The sequence below is a fragment of the Podarcis pityusensis genome, assembly GCF_964106645.2.
Source record: "Podarcis pityusensis genome assembly, chromosome: 4".
Taxonomy (NCBI): Eukaryota; Metazoa; Chordata; class Lepidosauria; order Squamata; family Lacertidae; genus Podarcis; species Podarcis pityusensis.
This window is the reverse complement of record NC_138027.1, coordinates 45,846,237-45,864,111: the sequence shown is the minus strand read 5'-3', so window position 1 is coordinate 45,864,111 and position 17,875 is coordinate 45,846,237. Positions and strand designations below refer to the sequence as shown.

General features: G+C 39.6%; 1 protein-coding gene, 2 long non-coding RNA genes and 1 pseudogene across 6 annotated transcripts in view; 1 reads left to right on the top strand and 3 right to left on the bottom strand.

Moving 5' to 3' along the window:
• LOC308476416 (uncharacterized protein) overlaps positions 1-17,875 on the bottom strand; it is a 177,035-nt gene that overhangs the window by 75,132 nt on the left and 84,028 nt on the right. The window lies entirely within an intron of this gene.
• Positions 1,485-3,340, bottom strand: LOC308476337 (histone chaperone asf1b-B pseudogene; annotated as a pseudogene). Its single transcript has 2 exons — positions 3,331-3,340; positions 1,485-2,323 (listed from the first exon to the last, which is right to left on the bottom strand). The product of its transcript is annotated as a histone chaperone asf1b-B pseudogene (transcript).
• On the bottom strand, positions 3,448-17,131 carry LOC308476424. Of its 2 annotated transcripts, XR_013985883.1 has the most exons (4): positions 16,859-17,131; positions 16,382-16,648; positions 12,325-12,465; positions 3,448-3,966 (listed from the first exon to the last, which is right to left on the bottom strand). It is a non-coding gene; the product is annotated as an uncharacterized lncRNA (long non-coding RNA). The 2 variants fall into 2 exon arrangements; XR_013985884.1 differs by lacking the exon at positions 16,859-17,131 and having other exon boundaries at positions 16,575-16,642.
• LOC308476428 overlaps positions 16,692-17,875 on the top strand; it is a 39,784-nt gene continuing 38,600 nt past the window's right edge. The window contains exon 1 of the long non-coding RNA XR_013985890.1: positions 16,692-16,826. This is a non-coding gene — a long non-coding RNA (uncharacterized lncRNA). The remainder of the gene's footprint in view (positions 16,827-17,875) is intronic.

The window sequence follows — 17,875 nt, the reverse complement described above, 5'->3', positions numbered from 1 at the left end:
TCAACTCCAGACTCCCCCTGGCCCACTCCAACTTCAATCTTCAATGACAGCGGCTCATACTCCTGTAGGGCCTCGGGACTCTCCATTTGTATTATTTGGGGTGCAACCGCATCCTCCTCCATTATCTTCTGCACTTGCCCAGTCAGTACAGATTCATGAGTTGGTCCCTGGATAATTTCTGTATCAATATTCCCTGTTTGCCCACAGTTATTAACTGCAACAGTCAAATCCATTTTCTCATTCAACAAGTCCATCTTCTCATGCATCTGTTCCAGCAGGGCACTTGTCTTGCATAAGGCAAGCACCCAGTCTTCTTTCCAACTCATCTTTAGTCAAGGTCAGAAAAGCCTGTTCCCACGGTCTTAATCTCACATCTGTTGAGCCCTCAAATGTACTGCAGCAACAATTTGACAAGCTCCCTCTAGAGGAGGCAAGAAAAAAGCCATCCCAGTTTCTGATTTGATCCCAGAATGTCCCACTTTTCTTTAAGATGTCCCTATTTTCATTGGAGAAATGTTGGAGATTATGGTAGGATGTCCCTATTTTCGCTGGAGAGTATGTTGGAGAAATGTTGAAGAGTATGGAGTTATTCAACCCCCAAGCCATCTGAAGACAATCCTGACATCCCACCAGATGTCAAAAAGAAAAACAACTACCAGACTTTTAGAAGACATCTGAAGGCAGCCCTGTTTAGGGAAGCTTTGATGGACTACTGTATTTTAATATTTTGTTGGAAGCTGCCCAGTGTGTTGTTGTTGTTATTGAAGGTCGGTATTTTTGGTTTTTTTAATTCCAAAAAGTTTTATTGGTCAGTCATACAATGCAAAAATGTTTTAAACACCTATATGCTGTGTTCATCTCTAAAATACCAAGCAGAGAAATAGAGAGATCAAGTATCAGGGCAGGTAACAACAGAAAAGAAGGGTGTGCGACTGGAGGCAGGCCAGAAAAAAACCCCAAGTGCAGGCCTTTTGAAGAAAGGCATGTTTCCTCTGTGGAGGGATTTGTAAACTTAGCCACTGTCTAAAGGAGTTGATGCAATTCCTGCTCACTGTGGCCTTGGGCAGATTTTGGGTCAGTGGTAGAAAGAAGGGCAACTGGTGCAAGCTAAAAGAGGGAGCTCTCAAAAGCAGTGCTGGGACTCTTGTGCAAATAGGTAAATTGTACAGCTTAAATCTCATCATCCATTACCTTTTACTAAGCACAGATTGTAAAATTGGGACAGGCTTATCAACTCCTGAGAGGCATCAAGACCTGACTGCAATTGCTAGCTATTCTGCCAACAGCAACTCATCAAGACTTAGCTGTGTTGCAACAGAAAACTGTCCTGAAAAGAAGGCACCCACTATGCTAGATTCCCAGGAAATGGGTGCTCAAAATAACAAGGAAGCTCCCATTGCTAAGCCTTCTGGAGACCTGGAACAAAGGAGGGAAACACAGGGTTCTTCTTTATGCAGCTAGACTAGGTTCCTGACAAGGGTCAGAGGATCCAAGGAGCAGTGAACAAATACTATGACAAAACAGAGCTGTAGATCAGTTACAAGCCCCAACACGAAAAGGACTCTGAATTGTCAGTCTCCATAGACATATCAGTTGCTTCATTATCCCAAATCCCTCCTACATCTCCCACAAAAACTTGTCAGCTGCTCTTCACTGTGCAGGGTCCTCAACATTCTTGTGTTTGGATCACATACAGTCCATGGAATTCTCTGGTTGCAGACCCATGGAATGGATCAAGCCTTTGATGTAGACACAGCTAGGAGGCAGGAAGCTATCAGGTTCTGGGTCTACATTTTCATTATTGTCCATCTGGTCTCTAGGACCATCCCAATTGATGTGGAAATGGGTGACTCTGAGGTTGGATGCCAAGATATTCCTCTGTAGCTGGGAGAAGTCTGGCTTGAGGGGTGGGTTTTCTCTTAGCTCGGGATCCATATATTCATTGTCGACACAGTATCCAATGTGGATGTATTCTTGGCCCAGATAGGTACAAGTGATAAGTTTTCCTGTAACCCCCACAGCATCACTTTCAGGGATTAGATCAGGATTGGGGGCATTGGCTTCAAACACAAACATATGCCTCCCAACTGGAACAGGTCCCACCAGCACTGAGTCAAGAACTTGGTCATATTCCCCACTCTCTGCAGAGCTCACATAGATGATCTTCCACTCCAAATTGCGAGGCAACGCCTCCCCGCACTCAAATTGCACCTGGAAGCAGAGCAGGTGGCCGGGTTATCCAGCAACAAAACTCCCAGGACACCCGCGCCATGACAGATTTCTTCTCCACCCACCCCCCGCCCACCGGCCTGCTTCCTTCTCCCTCCATAGGGAAGGTTTTTTAAATGTTTAATGTTATGTTTTTATATATGTTGGAAGCTGCCCAGAGTGGCTTTGGGGGAACCCAGTAAGATGTGTGGTGTATAAACAGTAAAATTATCATTATGGAATGTGACGTCCCTGTTTTCATTGGAGAGATGTTGGAGGGTATGTAACTCATAACATTGACTGGCTTACTGGCTGGAGAAGCAGGAGGGTGAGGGGTGAGACTACAGCCACAGAACTTTTCTCAATTTGGGCACAACCCGCTATTAGTGTGGAAAGGAAAACCCTGCGCATTCTAATGACAGTGACATGTGACCAAAAGTGCAAACAATTAGCTACCAACCTACTCTTTAAAATGTTGGATCAAACAGCAACTACACCACTGTAAGTGGTAAGTGCAGAAAGGCCCCAATCAGGGCTTATTTTCCAGCAGGAACTCGCCGGGACTCAGTTCTGGCACCTCTCAGATGGGCACCATTATAAGAGAAAAAGGGAGAACAGATGCCATTATAAGAGAACAAGGGAGGCGTTCATGGCGAGTTCCGGCACCTCTTTTTCTAGAAAAATAGCACTGGCCCTAATATACAAAACTGCAGTATATTACAAAGGAACATAGCTCAGTAACAGAGCACCAACCACAATCAGAAGGTCCCAGGTTCAGTTCCCAGCATCTCTAGGTAGGTCTGGAAATCACTCCTACCTGAAACCTTGGAGAGTTGCTGCTGATCAATGTAGACAATACTGAACCAGATCGACCGATGGCCTGATTTGATATGAGACAACTTCTTCTGTTAGGAAAATGTGCTTGCAAAAATGTGGATATTAGGAGAAATCCACAGTAAAATGCTGAAAAATTAATTTGAGGACTTTAAAAATAAAAGCAATCTGATGCACGAAAATGGTAAACCTAACTTAATCGGAAAAATGTTCAACTGATATTGACAGATTTGTCTGTCCCTAATGTTGAGGAAGCATTAACTATTAGAAATTGTAACATCTTCATACTATGAACCATATATAATTTATTTTGAAACAGCAGAGAAATGTATTCAGGCCCTACATTTAGAAAACAGATCCCAAAGCTTATGTACATTGTTACATCTAATGCAAAACAATGCTCATTTGTAGTCAAACCCACAATTTATAGACTTAGGAAAAATAGATCAGATGTATTTAAAATAAACATCAAGAAGTGTTATTTTATTTTAAGGAATTGTATGGTTTTGTAGGCCTCTTGCCCCAAGGTGTTAGTCCAGTATTTTCAAACATTCCTTAGGATATATTTCATCAAATCCTAGAGTCCTGCAAATCCTTTGGAAATCCTTTAGAGGATGTAGTTATTTATTTATTTGAGAAATATCATAACTTCTGGAATCAAACCCTAAGAGCTTTCTGTTCAGAAAACAGAGAATATTTGGAGAAGATATTTTGTAAATCTGCAGAGTCTGGATGCACAAACATATAAGCAATGGTCCAGTCTTTCATATATCTTCAACCCTGCCCAGTCTTAGTGCTGAGGACATATGGTGATCCTTTCTTTTATACTCCAGAGCTTTTTTCTGTATTGTAGCAAAGGCTAGAGTTGGTCCACCTGATGTTGACTATGCTAAATCCTTCCTCTTGAGTCCAGTTCCTCAGTGGCTGGGAGAAGAGATATGATAGACCTTCAGTACCAGGGAGATTTTTTAAATCCTCAATTTTCTTTTTTACACTGTATATTAAATTGAAAGTCTCTTGTCAACACAAAATGGAACATTTTATATTCTCATTAAAGAAAGTAAATTAATAAACATAGTCATGCTTTGACTACACATTAGTTCTAAAGAGTATGACCTAGTCTGTATCCAGCCTGGTTCCTTCTGAACATTTTCGATTTACTGTTCCTTTCTGAATACAGTTAAAAGTATTCATTCACCCCCCCAAAGTGTGAGGCATAACATATCATATGCTACAAAAGTCAGAGACTTTGTCAGCATCATGCTTTCCCCAGAACCTTTAAGTGTGTTTTCACCCTGGAGGTTTGAACAAAACTTTGGAGCTTTTCTGCCACATACAAATGTTGTCGATAAAACACATAGGAATCTTAAACTAATGTAGATTGTAACCAGTACAGGTTTTCCATCTGCATTGTTTCACAGGCTTCACATGACATCCAATTACATTTTTTTGTAACATTACATTTCATAACCATTTATTTATTTATTTATTTATTTATTTAATTTGTTTATTATATTTATATGCCAGCCTTTATCCAGGGATCACAGGGCAGTTTACAGTAGAAAAACACTAAGATAAATACATTTATTTGGAAAATGAAATAGCATTAATGTAATCCGTGTGCAGATTGCTGAACTAAAGGATGGTATAGCAGTGTTAAATTTGAATGTTAAAAACTACAAGTGCTTTTGAAAGTTTTCTCTAATGCAGCACAGATTGCCAATGCATTAAAGGTGATACTAGTGATATCTAAGATATTCAAATTACTCAAAATACAATAAGATTAGTGAAAAAATGGAATTTGAATTAGTTGGTGAAACTCACCTGATAAATGTGCCCTGATTGCCATGGGGACATTTAGTCCCTGTCATTTTCTGTTGTTCTGGCTCGAATCCTTTTCAAATGCAGTCAGACATGCAGCAACAGAATATATTTTTTCCATAAGCCACTGAAGCCAGTAGGAGTGTGAGCAACTTTGATATGAGTGGGGAAAGGGTCAGTGACTGCTAAGCTCGAACAGCCTGATAAGAATATTAAATCTAACATTTATCCCCAATGAGTGTCTGATGAGCCATACCTTGCTCTGCTGACAGAGTTCACTAAAAACACATTATGATAATCACTGCAGTGTTCTAGCAAAAGCTGAGGGACCAGATCACAACAAAAGGGACGACCCCATTATGTTGTTCACCAGGCAAGTACATTATTAGAATGAAAGCTTTTTGCCTATTTACAAACAAGTCATTAGAATTGGTAATCATCATTCCAACAAATGTTCGTTGAAGAAAAATTAGTATTTTCCTTTCTCCACATCACTGATTCCCACTAGATTCTTCACATTACTGTTAAGCAGTAACTGGTTATGAATACAATCTAGTCCTTTGAATACTTGGATTATATTTCCTGATTAAAATTACTCATTGCCTTGTTTCAGTTCAGTATTCATGTCACAGCATTAACATTCTGATATGAAATCATAATGTGGCCTTGGGATTTTATTTGGGGTTTTTTTGGTTTGTTTCATTTCTATCTGTGGGAAAGGAAATAGGCTAGGTCACATCAGAGCCCATTTAGATTAATTATAATGACTCACTGATATGTGCCATGTTTATACAGTTGGGATTCAACACTCCTGGGACATGTTTCATTTGGTTCTCCCTGCTATGTAGGTAGAGGTGAATAAAAATAACAGCTCCTTTCCAGAGAATGGCAAAGGCTTATTGGCATAAGGAATACAAGGAAGAAAGAAGAGAACTTGACTACACCTTTTCTGACAGATTGAGATCACGACTACCTGGACCAACTTAAATTTTAACAAGTTATGTGTTGGTTTAGCTCAACCTCCATGTTTTCAACAGTGATGTTTACATAAATTAACATATGAGCAATAATGCAGCCTCAGGACTGGAAATATATTTAACAGCCAGCATCTTTTAGAGGAAAATTATTTCACATTCTAGATTTTAGCAGCAAATCGTTAGCCTTTAGTAAGGGAAGCAATTTGGATTTTAGGTATCTAGAGCCTAAGCTGTATAGGACAAAACTGACAGTGAAATAAAATATCTAAAATCTACTCAACATCATACAAAGTATTTTGGAAATTTATATATGTTGCTTCTGTTCTTTCTGAAATATATTCTGACAACCCTGGCTTCTGCAAGCCACTCTGTAGTTTTAGCCCAGTGGAATGATTGCAGTCCCCCAAATGCAGCATGGTGGGATAGGGCAGTTTCAGCTACTCCTAACTTTTTCCCCCCTGGCTGATTGTGTTCATTCAGTTTCTCCTTGTGCTGAATAGCCTTTTCCATATATACAGTTGGTTCATGCTACCTCAATTATTGCATCAGTCCAATATCTCTACTACCTAAAGCAGCCAGGATTAAATGCTGAAACACCACAGCCTCCAGAATCGTTGTATGGAATGTCTCTCTATTCTTTTATTTGAGTTTGGATCAGGCCCAGGTAGGATGGAGCATGCAATGCAAATATCGTCTTGCTGCACCACTACAGAACTCATTACTCATGCATTATGCATTCAGGCATTATGTCAGCTCAGAGAATGGAAATTCAACAGAGAGACCATTTTTCTTTCCGGTGTTTTCTGTTCCTTTTATTCAATACCATCAATACATTTCTCTTTTTTGGCTCGTTGCCTTTTAGCCAAAAGGCTAAACCTTCTGTCCTTTCTCCTTTCTTCGACTACCTTGCAGTGGATGCCTAATGACATATGCTTGCTTTTATAGCTAATAGTTTATACGGGGAGCAATAGGTTTGACTTCTCGACCCTTTTGCCGAATTCTTAGTATGCCTCAGTCATCACAATTAAATGTCTGAAGAGAGTGGGGGGATACCCTGCCACACTGGAGACTGAAAACAAGCAACTGCCTACCAAAAAGCAAAAGGTACATGTCTCATGGACAATCTCTGACACGCAACCCCCCCCCCCCATGTTGCTACAGGGAAATCACAGGTTGTAGATATTGAGGCGAAATGTGGTATAAACAATAGAAATTTCTGGGTTGTTTTCTTCAGGGGCAAGAAAGAAACTTTTTCCCTACAGGAAAGGTTCTCCTTAGTACTGCTTCTTCAGTCTTTCACAAGGAATATTATTTTAATATGGTGGTGGTAGTATATTATGCCCCAGCCATTTCTCATAAGAGTGCTACATTGGAGACATAGATGAGCATGCCAAAGCAATTGACAATGTGCCTACTTTTTTTGCTACTGTAACAGTGTGACAAAGGACAAAATCTGTGCACCTTATACCTTGTGGTAGGATGCTTCAGCACAATCCAAAGAAACCAGGGTATGAACTGTGGCGCGTAGTTAATTTGCAAATGAAAGCCCCAACTGCAAGTGATGAGAAAGACCTGTGATTGGATTTTCCAGTGCTTTCACTTTCAGTAAAAGGAGCCTCCCCCTACCTCTCATTTTAGATCTGGTGCTTACTTATATAATTAAGAAGACTTGCAAATGTTTTTGAATTAACAGTGTGCAGTTCACTTGAACTGTTTTTCCTAATTAACTTGCTTGGTTGCACATGATTTGAATAATGAAGTTTAAGCCTTCCACTCCACCCCTCAGTCCCATTTCTCCAACTTAAATCTCTCTGTCCCCAACATTGGTATTAGCTGTGGAGTGAGGGGTGGTGGCAGAGAGACAGGTATGCCATGGGTACTAACATTTCCTCCCCTCCAACTAAAATCCCTCACCTAAAATGTTTATGTGAGACAGAACTGGGGTTAACTAGCACAATTTTATTAACATATCAAAGATCTGAGAGTGAAATCAAGCTAGGAAACTGCAGGCAGCCTAAGATGGTGAAGGTATGAGGGAAACCTCCTGGCCCTTTACCTGGCACCATCCCGGGTCAGGGCACAAGGTCTGATGATTCTCTGATTTGGTATCATTCATTGCCTTCTTACTTATATAATAATAATAATAATAATAATAATAATAATAATAATAATAATTTATTTATACCCCACCCATCTGGCTGGGCTTCCCCAGCCACTCTTAAGCCAATATATGGGCAGTTTGGGTGTGAGTGTGGGTGTGAGGGGGGCGGGAGGCCATTATCTTCTAACAATTCAAATAAAACTGCATTTATTTGCATCAAAACTTGTTGAACATAGGGGTTACTTTAAGTACCAATAAATTACCATGTGTGTATCCTGAGAAAGACACCTATAAACTACAGGACAGATATTCTGATGATTTAAGAACTCCCTTTCTTAGAATGAGAATTACAATGTCTGTTAGTGAGCAAGACAATTCCGAAATAAAATGCAACTTTATCCCAAAGTCAGTAGCTCTGCCCTAAACCGAATAAGATTATTTGTGTATAAACGTCTTAATTTGCTTCCCTATTTATCGGCTACTTCCACTGTTCCTATAACATCGCATTTCCACAGTTAATTCATCATGCTATAAAATAAATCAAAGCACTAAACAAGAAACATAAAATATTCTAACTTTCTATCACATCTGTTTAATGGAATATTTCAGTATCCTTAAGAGAATGTGGAAAATCCTGTGTTGTCTCTGTCTTTCATTTATTTCCTGCACAAGAGGAAGATTGACCTAGTTCATAATTATCTTTCCAAGGAAGTCAGCATCTAGAAGCTCATGAGCAAGGCAAATAAATAGGTAACGTCACCTGCTGCTCAGTCCCTCTCTGCCTCTGTATTCAGATATTCTACTTTTGTCTATGGAGGCTCCACTTGGCATTTAGCTAGATCGAACAAGAATGAGTTTCTGTAATCCTTTTTTCAAGCACACCTCCATGATCTTCACACACTGAATGTTTGGAGACCAAGAGTGGGATTGAACATATCTCTGTTCCCTAGTTCATTCATTCATTCATTCATTCAATCTATAAATTCCACATATGCTATGTGCACAGGACTTTTTTCACATGGATGACCTTAGCAGGGGGTTAGAGACATTCATGGAAGATACAGCTATCAAAAACTACTGCCTCCAGAACCAGAGGCTGCATGACTCTGTGTACCAGTTGCCAGGGAGAACAAGTGGATAGTGCTGCTGTGTTCATTTCCTTCTTGTGAGGTCCCATCAGCATCTGGTTGGCTGCTGTGAGGACACTGGACTAGATGGATCTTTCTTCTGATTCTGTAGAGCTTTACTTATGATGGACGTTTTAGGCCAACAAATATCTGAAGGGCCATAGGTTCCTCATTCCTTGTATAGAGTATCTGGATATTCTTTTTTCCTTTTAAATAGAGGGTTTCTGAACGAAACATTCAAGTACACTTTGTTCTGGTTTGCTAGATCCTTACTAGCTCACTTTTCCAGACAAAATGGAGCCTTTTGAGCCAAGGTATTCATAAGGGGACACAGAAAATGACAGCAGAATACTGATCTCTGTCAACAAGCATCCTTTAGTGACTGCCGGCCCAAAATATTAAAGCGAATTGTCAGCATATTCCTCTTCAGCTGATGGTAATCACTGGTCATATATACATTCCCATACTTTTTCAATTCCTCTGGAAAGATTTTATGGTAGAAAACATCTATACTTTCTTTGACTTCTAATCTCTCCTTGTTAAAACATGGATACACAACTCAGCAAGCTATTGTGAACTGTGTTTTACCCTGTTTACATCTCATGAGCCTAATGGGATAAGAAAAAGTAACTTTCTGTTTGGGCAAAACAAAAAGATGGGCTTCAAAATGCCGTGAGCAGTAAAACTACATATCTGAATCTAAAGTAGGTCAAGTCCAGATCTATCAGAGATCCAAAAAAGAGAGATTGCAGAGTCCCAATATTTAGCTAAAGTCTTTCTTTAAAACACAGAAATGTTTAAAATGTAACTGGAAATCCTTTGGCTTTACATTTGGGGACATCTATTCTTTTTTTGGAGCCTTACCCAAGGCAAAGTAATCCAAGCAAGGCAGTTGACTTACACAAGATGTCAAGTTCTACAGAGTTTGTGTGCCAGAATGCTAGAAGATCTGATTTGTGCCCTTTCTCTAGGGAACAGATATGCTATGCTGAACTGAAACAGGGGGTAGGTGCTGGATAGGTATAAGAAGGAAGGAAGCGAAAGGATTAACATTAGCATTCAAACAAATAACTCTGTGCATTGGTTCCAAGCAACAGATTGTTCCCCTCTTTTTTCTGTGGGGTCATTTTAGCTCCATCACATCTGTCAGTGTTTATGCTGAGCAAATAATAAAGAACAAAGGAAATGTAGACCCATCTGCAGACAATTATTCCATGTTTTTCAGACCTATTCCATTTCTATAGGATCACCCACATGTTGTATAGTCAAAAACTATCATTACTAAGAATGCATTAGCTCCAAAAGATCAATTGCTCAGTTTACCATGGTCATACAATTTCAGACATGTGTAATAGCTTTGTATCTTCTTTATGAGATGGTGTCTTTAATTAAGGTAGTAGTAACTTTCACAGAAATGCCCAAGTGTTTCAAAAATTCTTACTCTGTACCAATGAAATACTAATTGTCATGCCATTTCTTTTATACCCTGAGTTAGCTTCGTAACAGCAATTTCTGCATCAATTTGGTTCCTTTTGAGTTCTTGCACAGAGAATGACACAGAACAAAGAAATAGGAAAGCAGTGCTAGGGCTGAAATAATTTAAAAAATTGTGTTGGCTAGTTCACTAAGCTGGTGGAAAAGCCAAATATCCATTAACCTTTGATCTAAGGGACATCAGTCCTCTATAACTTTAGTCATCTATGTCTGTAGTTACAAGCTTTAACTCATTAAACCACAAAAGTATTCTGAGATTACTGAATTTCATATGTATTCTTGGCTAAATGTGCACATATAGCTGCTATCAGGGAAGAAAAGGATACTTACTGCCCTTTGCTTAGCTTAAGTATCATTACGCCATGTGTTGGCCACAGCAAGATTTAGACCTCCATCATCAGCACCTATGTAATATGTGCAATCTGTGCTTTTCAGACTACCAGATAATTATTTCCCTTTGTCAGGCAAAGAGATATTTTACACTGCCATAAAAACCTTTATTCTCAGAAGATCAGTTTCACACACAAGGCAATAATCACAATCATTTTATTCTTTCATTTCTATTAAGATTAAAAATATTATCAAGCTGCATAAACAGACTTTGCAGCACTCTCTATTTTCAGCCTAATTTACTTTTTAATTAGAAAGCAAAACAGTTCATCAGAAGAATGAGGTAATTTCTGGCCACAATAAAAACATTTGGCATCTGTTTTGATAAAACTTTATACTAATATTGTCAGCACGGCAGCTCAAAAGAATGTTTTGGGCTAATACATCCTGCTTTCATACTACCATCATACAGCAATACTTGTACTTTTCTACAGCTGGGGCGAACAGGTCAGTAAGCTATTCGTTTCATAAACTGAACTTTAAAGATTATGCATGAAGATATGATATACTGAAACCCTTAAAAGCAGCAGTACAACAGACCAGTTCAATCTACAATTTACTGCTTTCGTTGAAATAGTTCCCACATATTGTAGAATATATCAATAAATTACACTTTAAACTGAACAGCTGAACATGTAGCATTGGCAAGAGCATTCCAGACACTTGAGGAAAATCAACTGTACAGACTGAAACAGGTTTAATGGTTATGCCTCTTTCTAGGTTGTGTAGGTATTTTATTCCTGAGAGGGAGGCTGCTTCAGATCTTTAACAAAATTCTCACCAAAACTACAACGTTAACAGATCATGTGTCTATCCTCATATATATGGTGAAAACATGTGCACGCATATGCATGCATTCTTGGAAATACGGCACTACGAATCTTTATTCTAGGGATGGCTTGCCACAATGGTTCCAACTACAAATTTAGAAATGTCAATACTGTCATGCTTACTTGGGGGAATTAACAAGAACCAACAAATGTCAACAGGAATATAAATGAAATGTATATTTAAACAAACTGTTGGGCAGTAGGTAAAATGGGTCAGCAGCTTGGAGTGCCAATATAATAGTAAAAAGGAACCCAGCAAGGCAGTTGGTTGTTACATGTTACACAGGGTACTCAACCCGTGTTGCTTTGACCATCAGCTTACACTTAAACAGTTCCTATCATGGACATAGAGATAGATGCAGTGATATTGCCTTATGTGGAGTGGGCGTGGGTGCTACAGAACCTGTAGAATTATAGTGGAAGCTTAAATGCACTGGCAGGGGTGGGGAGCTCAAATGCAAATGACTGGAGTTGGAAGACAGTGAGGTTAGGGAAGTGAGAAATGTAGAGGCAGGAGGGAGATGTGATATGCTAATAATTACCTGTCCAGAGGAAGACAGAGTAAAGCAAAAATATTTCCTTAATTTCACCATGACATGACTTCAGGGCTCCATGCAGCAAATTGGCTAAATTGGAGAGACTGAGAAAACTTGCAAGTTTCTTCTGTTTTTCTGAAAGGAGTCCTGTAAACAAAAGAAACAAGCCCTTGTAAGGAGCCCCTGAACCAAAGTCCAGTTTCTACTCCAGGTTCCTTAGAACCCTCATACAGAGTTTCCTGTTGGGAAAAACACTGGCTTGTCCTTCTTGCAAGGGTCTTGATTAACATGAAGAAAACAGAAAACATGGTTAAAGGGCATGGTGACAGGGAAGAAGAGGCAACAAAAAGGGATTTAGCTAAGTTGAAGATGTCTGGCTCCTACATGGTATAATACTTTTACATACCATCCCACTCTCCAAGCAGGGAGACACTACAGGGCTTCCAGCACTTACCCAGGGTTTAGTTTCCTCAGGATGAAGGTCAGCAGAGGCTGTGCTGTTTTTAGGATATATGGTTTTATTTACACAAATATACAACCCAAGCATAGGATAGAGGGGCTCATAGCAGTAACACTCCCAAAGATATTGCTTCTCCATTAGTCACAGCTTTGGATCTAGCACACAGCAAAACAGGTCTCTCTGTCTGAAGCTTCTAGCCTTTTGCTCTCTCACACATAACTGTCTAGTCCAGCCCCACTTTGACTTGTGGTTCCCCATTACTTAGCTGTAGGTATTGCAACCTAGCTCATTCTCTGAGATGCTGATCGGGGCACTTAAGTGGTCAGCTAAGACCAGTGTCTTAGATAGAAACTTGTATGACTGGTTCAGCAACCTCCTTTACTGGATTCTAACCCTCCTTGGATACAAGACACCAATAACTGGAAGGGATTCAGGGCACCATCCAGACCGACACCCTCCCAACCTCACAAGAATGCCAATATTGCAATGTAGGTAACACCCACAAAATAATGTGATAAAGCTATATGCCCTCAAATATCAAGCTGGTCTCTTGCTTGTAGTCAAGTACGTTTAGGGTGCCCCCTGCTGGGAAATATAGTTGGAAGACAGGAAATAAGAAGAGAAAGAAATGTTAAAGAGGAGGGTTGGCTGGAATATCCAAGACCAGTGTTTCCCAAAGTGGGTTACTATCAGACAACTCTTATACTTCCTTATGTACCTGTAGAAAATAGATTTCACTGTACATATATTATTTTGTAAGATCTCTTTCAAAAGGTTATATTATCTTTTATATTCAAAGTAGGATTTATAAATAACCTTTTATTGGGATTCAGTGCCTGGATAACATCTAATTATTCTAGGTCAGTGGAATATTATTTGATGAAGGGATTTTGAATTTCCAGAGCTAGAAGGTCTTTCCCCTGTTTTCAGCATATAGTTTTAAACTGCTTGATCATTTTGTTGATATCACTAAAGCTTTTTATAATGGTCCCATAAAAATGTAAATGCCATGTGTTCTATCTGTTTAAGAGAAAAGAAAATTTAGATTTTGATGAATATAAGCACCTGTCTTTTGGGAACTGGGGCAACCCCACAATTTCCTTTCACAAAGGTCACACAATTGCCATCTACTGTGAAAAGGTCATGGCCAATGTGGCCCTCCAACACAGAATATATATACACACACACACATGCATGCACACATTTCCATTCCAGAGTTCATTTCTCATTGCCAGTATATAGACTGAATTGCCTAATAGGTACAGATTCTAAATACTTTTACCACAATATGTGGTTTTCTCCACAATTGTTTCCCCAATAACTGTGCATGAAAAGTCAGTTGTTGAGTGTTTTATGCTTATATCCTTAGGAAAGATATATATGGCACTAAACTCAAAATGAATATTCTGTGCCCTGAAAAACTATTGCTATCTTACTTGATGTGATACAATGCTGTCCAGCAGTAATAGGTATTTATCACTTTGAGAAAAGAAGTGGGGCGCGCGGGCGGGCAGTAATCTCTACTTGCATTTAAACTGCAGCAAATATGGACTACAGCCACAAAAGTCCTCAATTTACACTAAATGTATATCTTCAAGTGTCAAATCTCTGCACTGCACTGCTCCATGAAATACAAATGTAATAGTTAAATGTCAAAAGAAAACACTAAATAGAAATACTGCCACTTCAGCAAGATAAGTAAATGGGTTCAGGCATGTTTTTGAAGTTAGTGAAGCAATAACTCCATGACCTAAAGCATTCAGTATCCCAGTCTGGTGAGCAGTCAACGTCTCCGACAGGAAGAAATGCGAAATTTGGAAAGCTGATGAGAAAAATGCACATGTTCATGCACTATCAGCACAAAGTTATTTAGCACAATTGCTCCTGTAATTGCAGTACATTGCAAATGTTCAGTGTTCAATGGTCCTCGAAACTCAAACTTCCAATTGGTTGATGATGGGTTGTGCTAGTAGTGAACACTGAACTGTGAAGTATTAAATTCTGGAATTTTCAACCTGAAATCTGTTCCCCATCTCCAAGTCTACTGTTCTTTTTCTGTGGGTGTATATTGCTGTCCTCCCTTATCTTCTTTTATCTGAGGAATCTACAGTTAAATATGAGTTCCAGTGTCTAAACTCATATATCTGAACTGATGGCTGGAGTGCTTTTCACTTACATATTATACTAAAACCTTACAGAGCCTTATTCTTCATTACGGAAAGCATCTTATTCAACAGAAAAATCAGTGTTTATATAGGAGTAAATCAGGTGAAGACTACCCAAAATCTTACAGTATTACTGAAGCGGATGAACAATAAGAATAACTCCCTTACGGCTTGAATGACAGAACATATCATGTACAAAACACACAAAAATGAACACCCATCATTTGTGATGGGGGGGGGGAATCCTTCTAAGTAATATACTGGCACTGTGGAATATTATCTCAATTTATGGCTGCCAGCAGGCAAAAGCAAAAAGTGACTTAAAGGAAAAGGAGGCAAGCCCTCCACTACCTTGCAGCCATATCAGTAAGTGCATAATGGTATGTTATACTTCCATTGGTGAGTGGATGCATTTTGCAACACAATTAAATACAAAGCCTCAAAGAGAAGGATAGCCTCAAATGAAAACAAAGTTCCATTTTCTGCAAATCAAATATCTTTTGCTCCAGCTGACAAATTTCAGTGGAAATATTCAAACTACCAAGAGCATGGGTAGGCAAACTAAGGCCCAGGGGCCGGATCTGGCCCAATTGCCTTCTTAATGCAGCCCACGGACGGTCTGGGAATCAGTGTGTTTTTACATGAGTAGAATGTGTGATTTTATTTAAAATGCATCGCTAGGTTATTTGCAGGGCAAAGGATTGCGTTCATTTTTTCCCTTCAAAATATAGTCCGACCCCCCACAAGGTCTGAGGGACAGTAGACCGGCCCCCTGCTGAAAAAGTTTGCTGACCCCTGACCATAGCTGTCAACCTTCCCTTTTTTTGCGGGAAATTCCCTTATTCCAGCACCGTTTCCCGCTGTTCCCCGCTGCTATCACGGATTGTTAGATATCCCGTAGACTGTCCCCGGGACAGGTGAGGCTGCTGATCCCTTATTTTCAAATCTGAAAGTTGACAGCTATGCCCCTGACCAAGAGGAATATGCCTGTTATTATGCCTGAAATACCAATGTATTGCATGATGCTTAGTGTGGTGTAGAGCGGTTAAGAGCCAGTGTGGTGTAGTGGTTAAGAGCGGTAGTCTCGTAATCAGGGGAACCGGGTTCGCATCTCCGCTCCTCCACATGCAGCTGCTGGGTGACCTTGGGCCAGTCACACTTCTTTGAAGTCTCTCAGCCCCACTCACCTCACAGAGTGTTTGTTGTGGGGGAGGAAGGGAAAGGAGAATGTTAGCCGCTTTGAGACTCCTTAAAGGGAGTGAAAGGCGGGATATCAAATCCAAACTCCTCTTCTTCTTCTTCTTCTTCTTCTTCTTCTTCTTAGGTTAGTGGCTTAATACAACTGAAAAATTAGAAATGTACTCAGGTCTTGCTAACCACATGCTCTTTATGCAAAAATTCACTTATCCGCACATTAAAAAATATGCCAAAACCTCACCATATGCTCAACAGATTCATTAAGCTGATCTGTCAACTTTCTTACTTCCTTGAATATTTCTGCTTTGCTGGTTGGCAGCAGCCATTTTGAGGCAGAAACCACAGAGAGAGGGAGGGAGATTGGACGAATCAGAGAGCAGGAGAGACTGGACAAATCAGGGAGTAAAAGTTCAGAGAAATCAGGTTTTTTTTACTCTGTCTCTCTTTTGCTGATTGGTTGTAGCCATTTCAGGAAGAAACCATGATTGAGGGTCCGGGTATGTTTAGCCTGGAAAAGAGGAAATTGAGAGTAGATATTTGAAGATGGCTGTCATATCTCAAGGGCTGTCACATGGAAGGTGGAGCAAACTTGTTTTCTCCCTGCTCTGGAGGGCAGGACCCAAAGCAATGGCTTCAAGTTACAAGAAAGGAGAATCTGATTAAACACCAGGAAGAACTTTCTTACGGTAAGAGCTGTTTGACAGTGGTATAGACTCACTTGGAAGTGGGTGGACTCTTCTTCCTTGGAAGTTTTTAAGCAGAGTTTGGGTGGCCATGTGTCCTGCAGGGATGCTTTAGTTGAGATTCCTGTATTGCAGGGGGTTGGACTAGATGACCCTCAAGGTCCCTTCCAACTCTAGAGTTCTAAGATTCTTTGGTTCTATGATTCTAAGTACAGGTCAAAAAGAGTGATAAACTAACAAGTCCTGTTGGAGCAGAATTCCCATTAAATGTTTCCAATGGTTTCTTGCATATTAATGATCTTAGCATGTTGAACATGCCTGGTTCTCTATCTCTTTCTCCCCTCCTTCTTCTTCTTCTTTTTCAGTTTATATTGTAGCCTTACTGGAGTTCACCGATTGGGTCTGCGTTGCTCCGTGACGGGGGGAAGGAAGTCAAAATGACACCGAGTTGGTTCAAAGAAAGAGTTTATTCTCTTTTGAAAGAACAAAAAAAGGGGGGGGGGTTGAGTCAGTTTTTAAACTTACTACACAGAAACCCATTCCTTCAATATATTCTACTACTTTGTGAAAACTGATCTTTATCCTTGGTTATTTTTGTATGATAGTGAAATCTTATCTATATGATACTGCTGTTTTTGTATAACTGTACTCTACAATTTATACCTGTGTAGTTAAAGGTAAATAATGCATTAATAGATCCAGTTGGTGGAAGTGACTGGGGAACAGCATACAGAAATACATGACTACCTAACTGGATCATTTTGTGTTAATGACCTTTCCCTGACTATTTTTAGAAATCCAGTGCATCCATATTCTTGCCAACCACACTGTTGCAAACTGACATCCATATATGGGTCCATAATAATGCATCCCAATAACCATTTTCCTCCAACATATTTGGATGGACTGTTTTATACTACTAGCTCTCTCCACATATACAAATGTTTCATTTCCCTCTCAACTTTTTGTTATTGTTCCTTGTGACCAAGAGCAATTATTCCATTTAAATAGTATCATGGTATTTACCAGATAATGGCAAAGAATATTATATT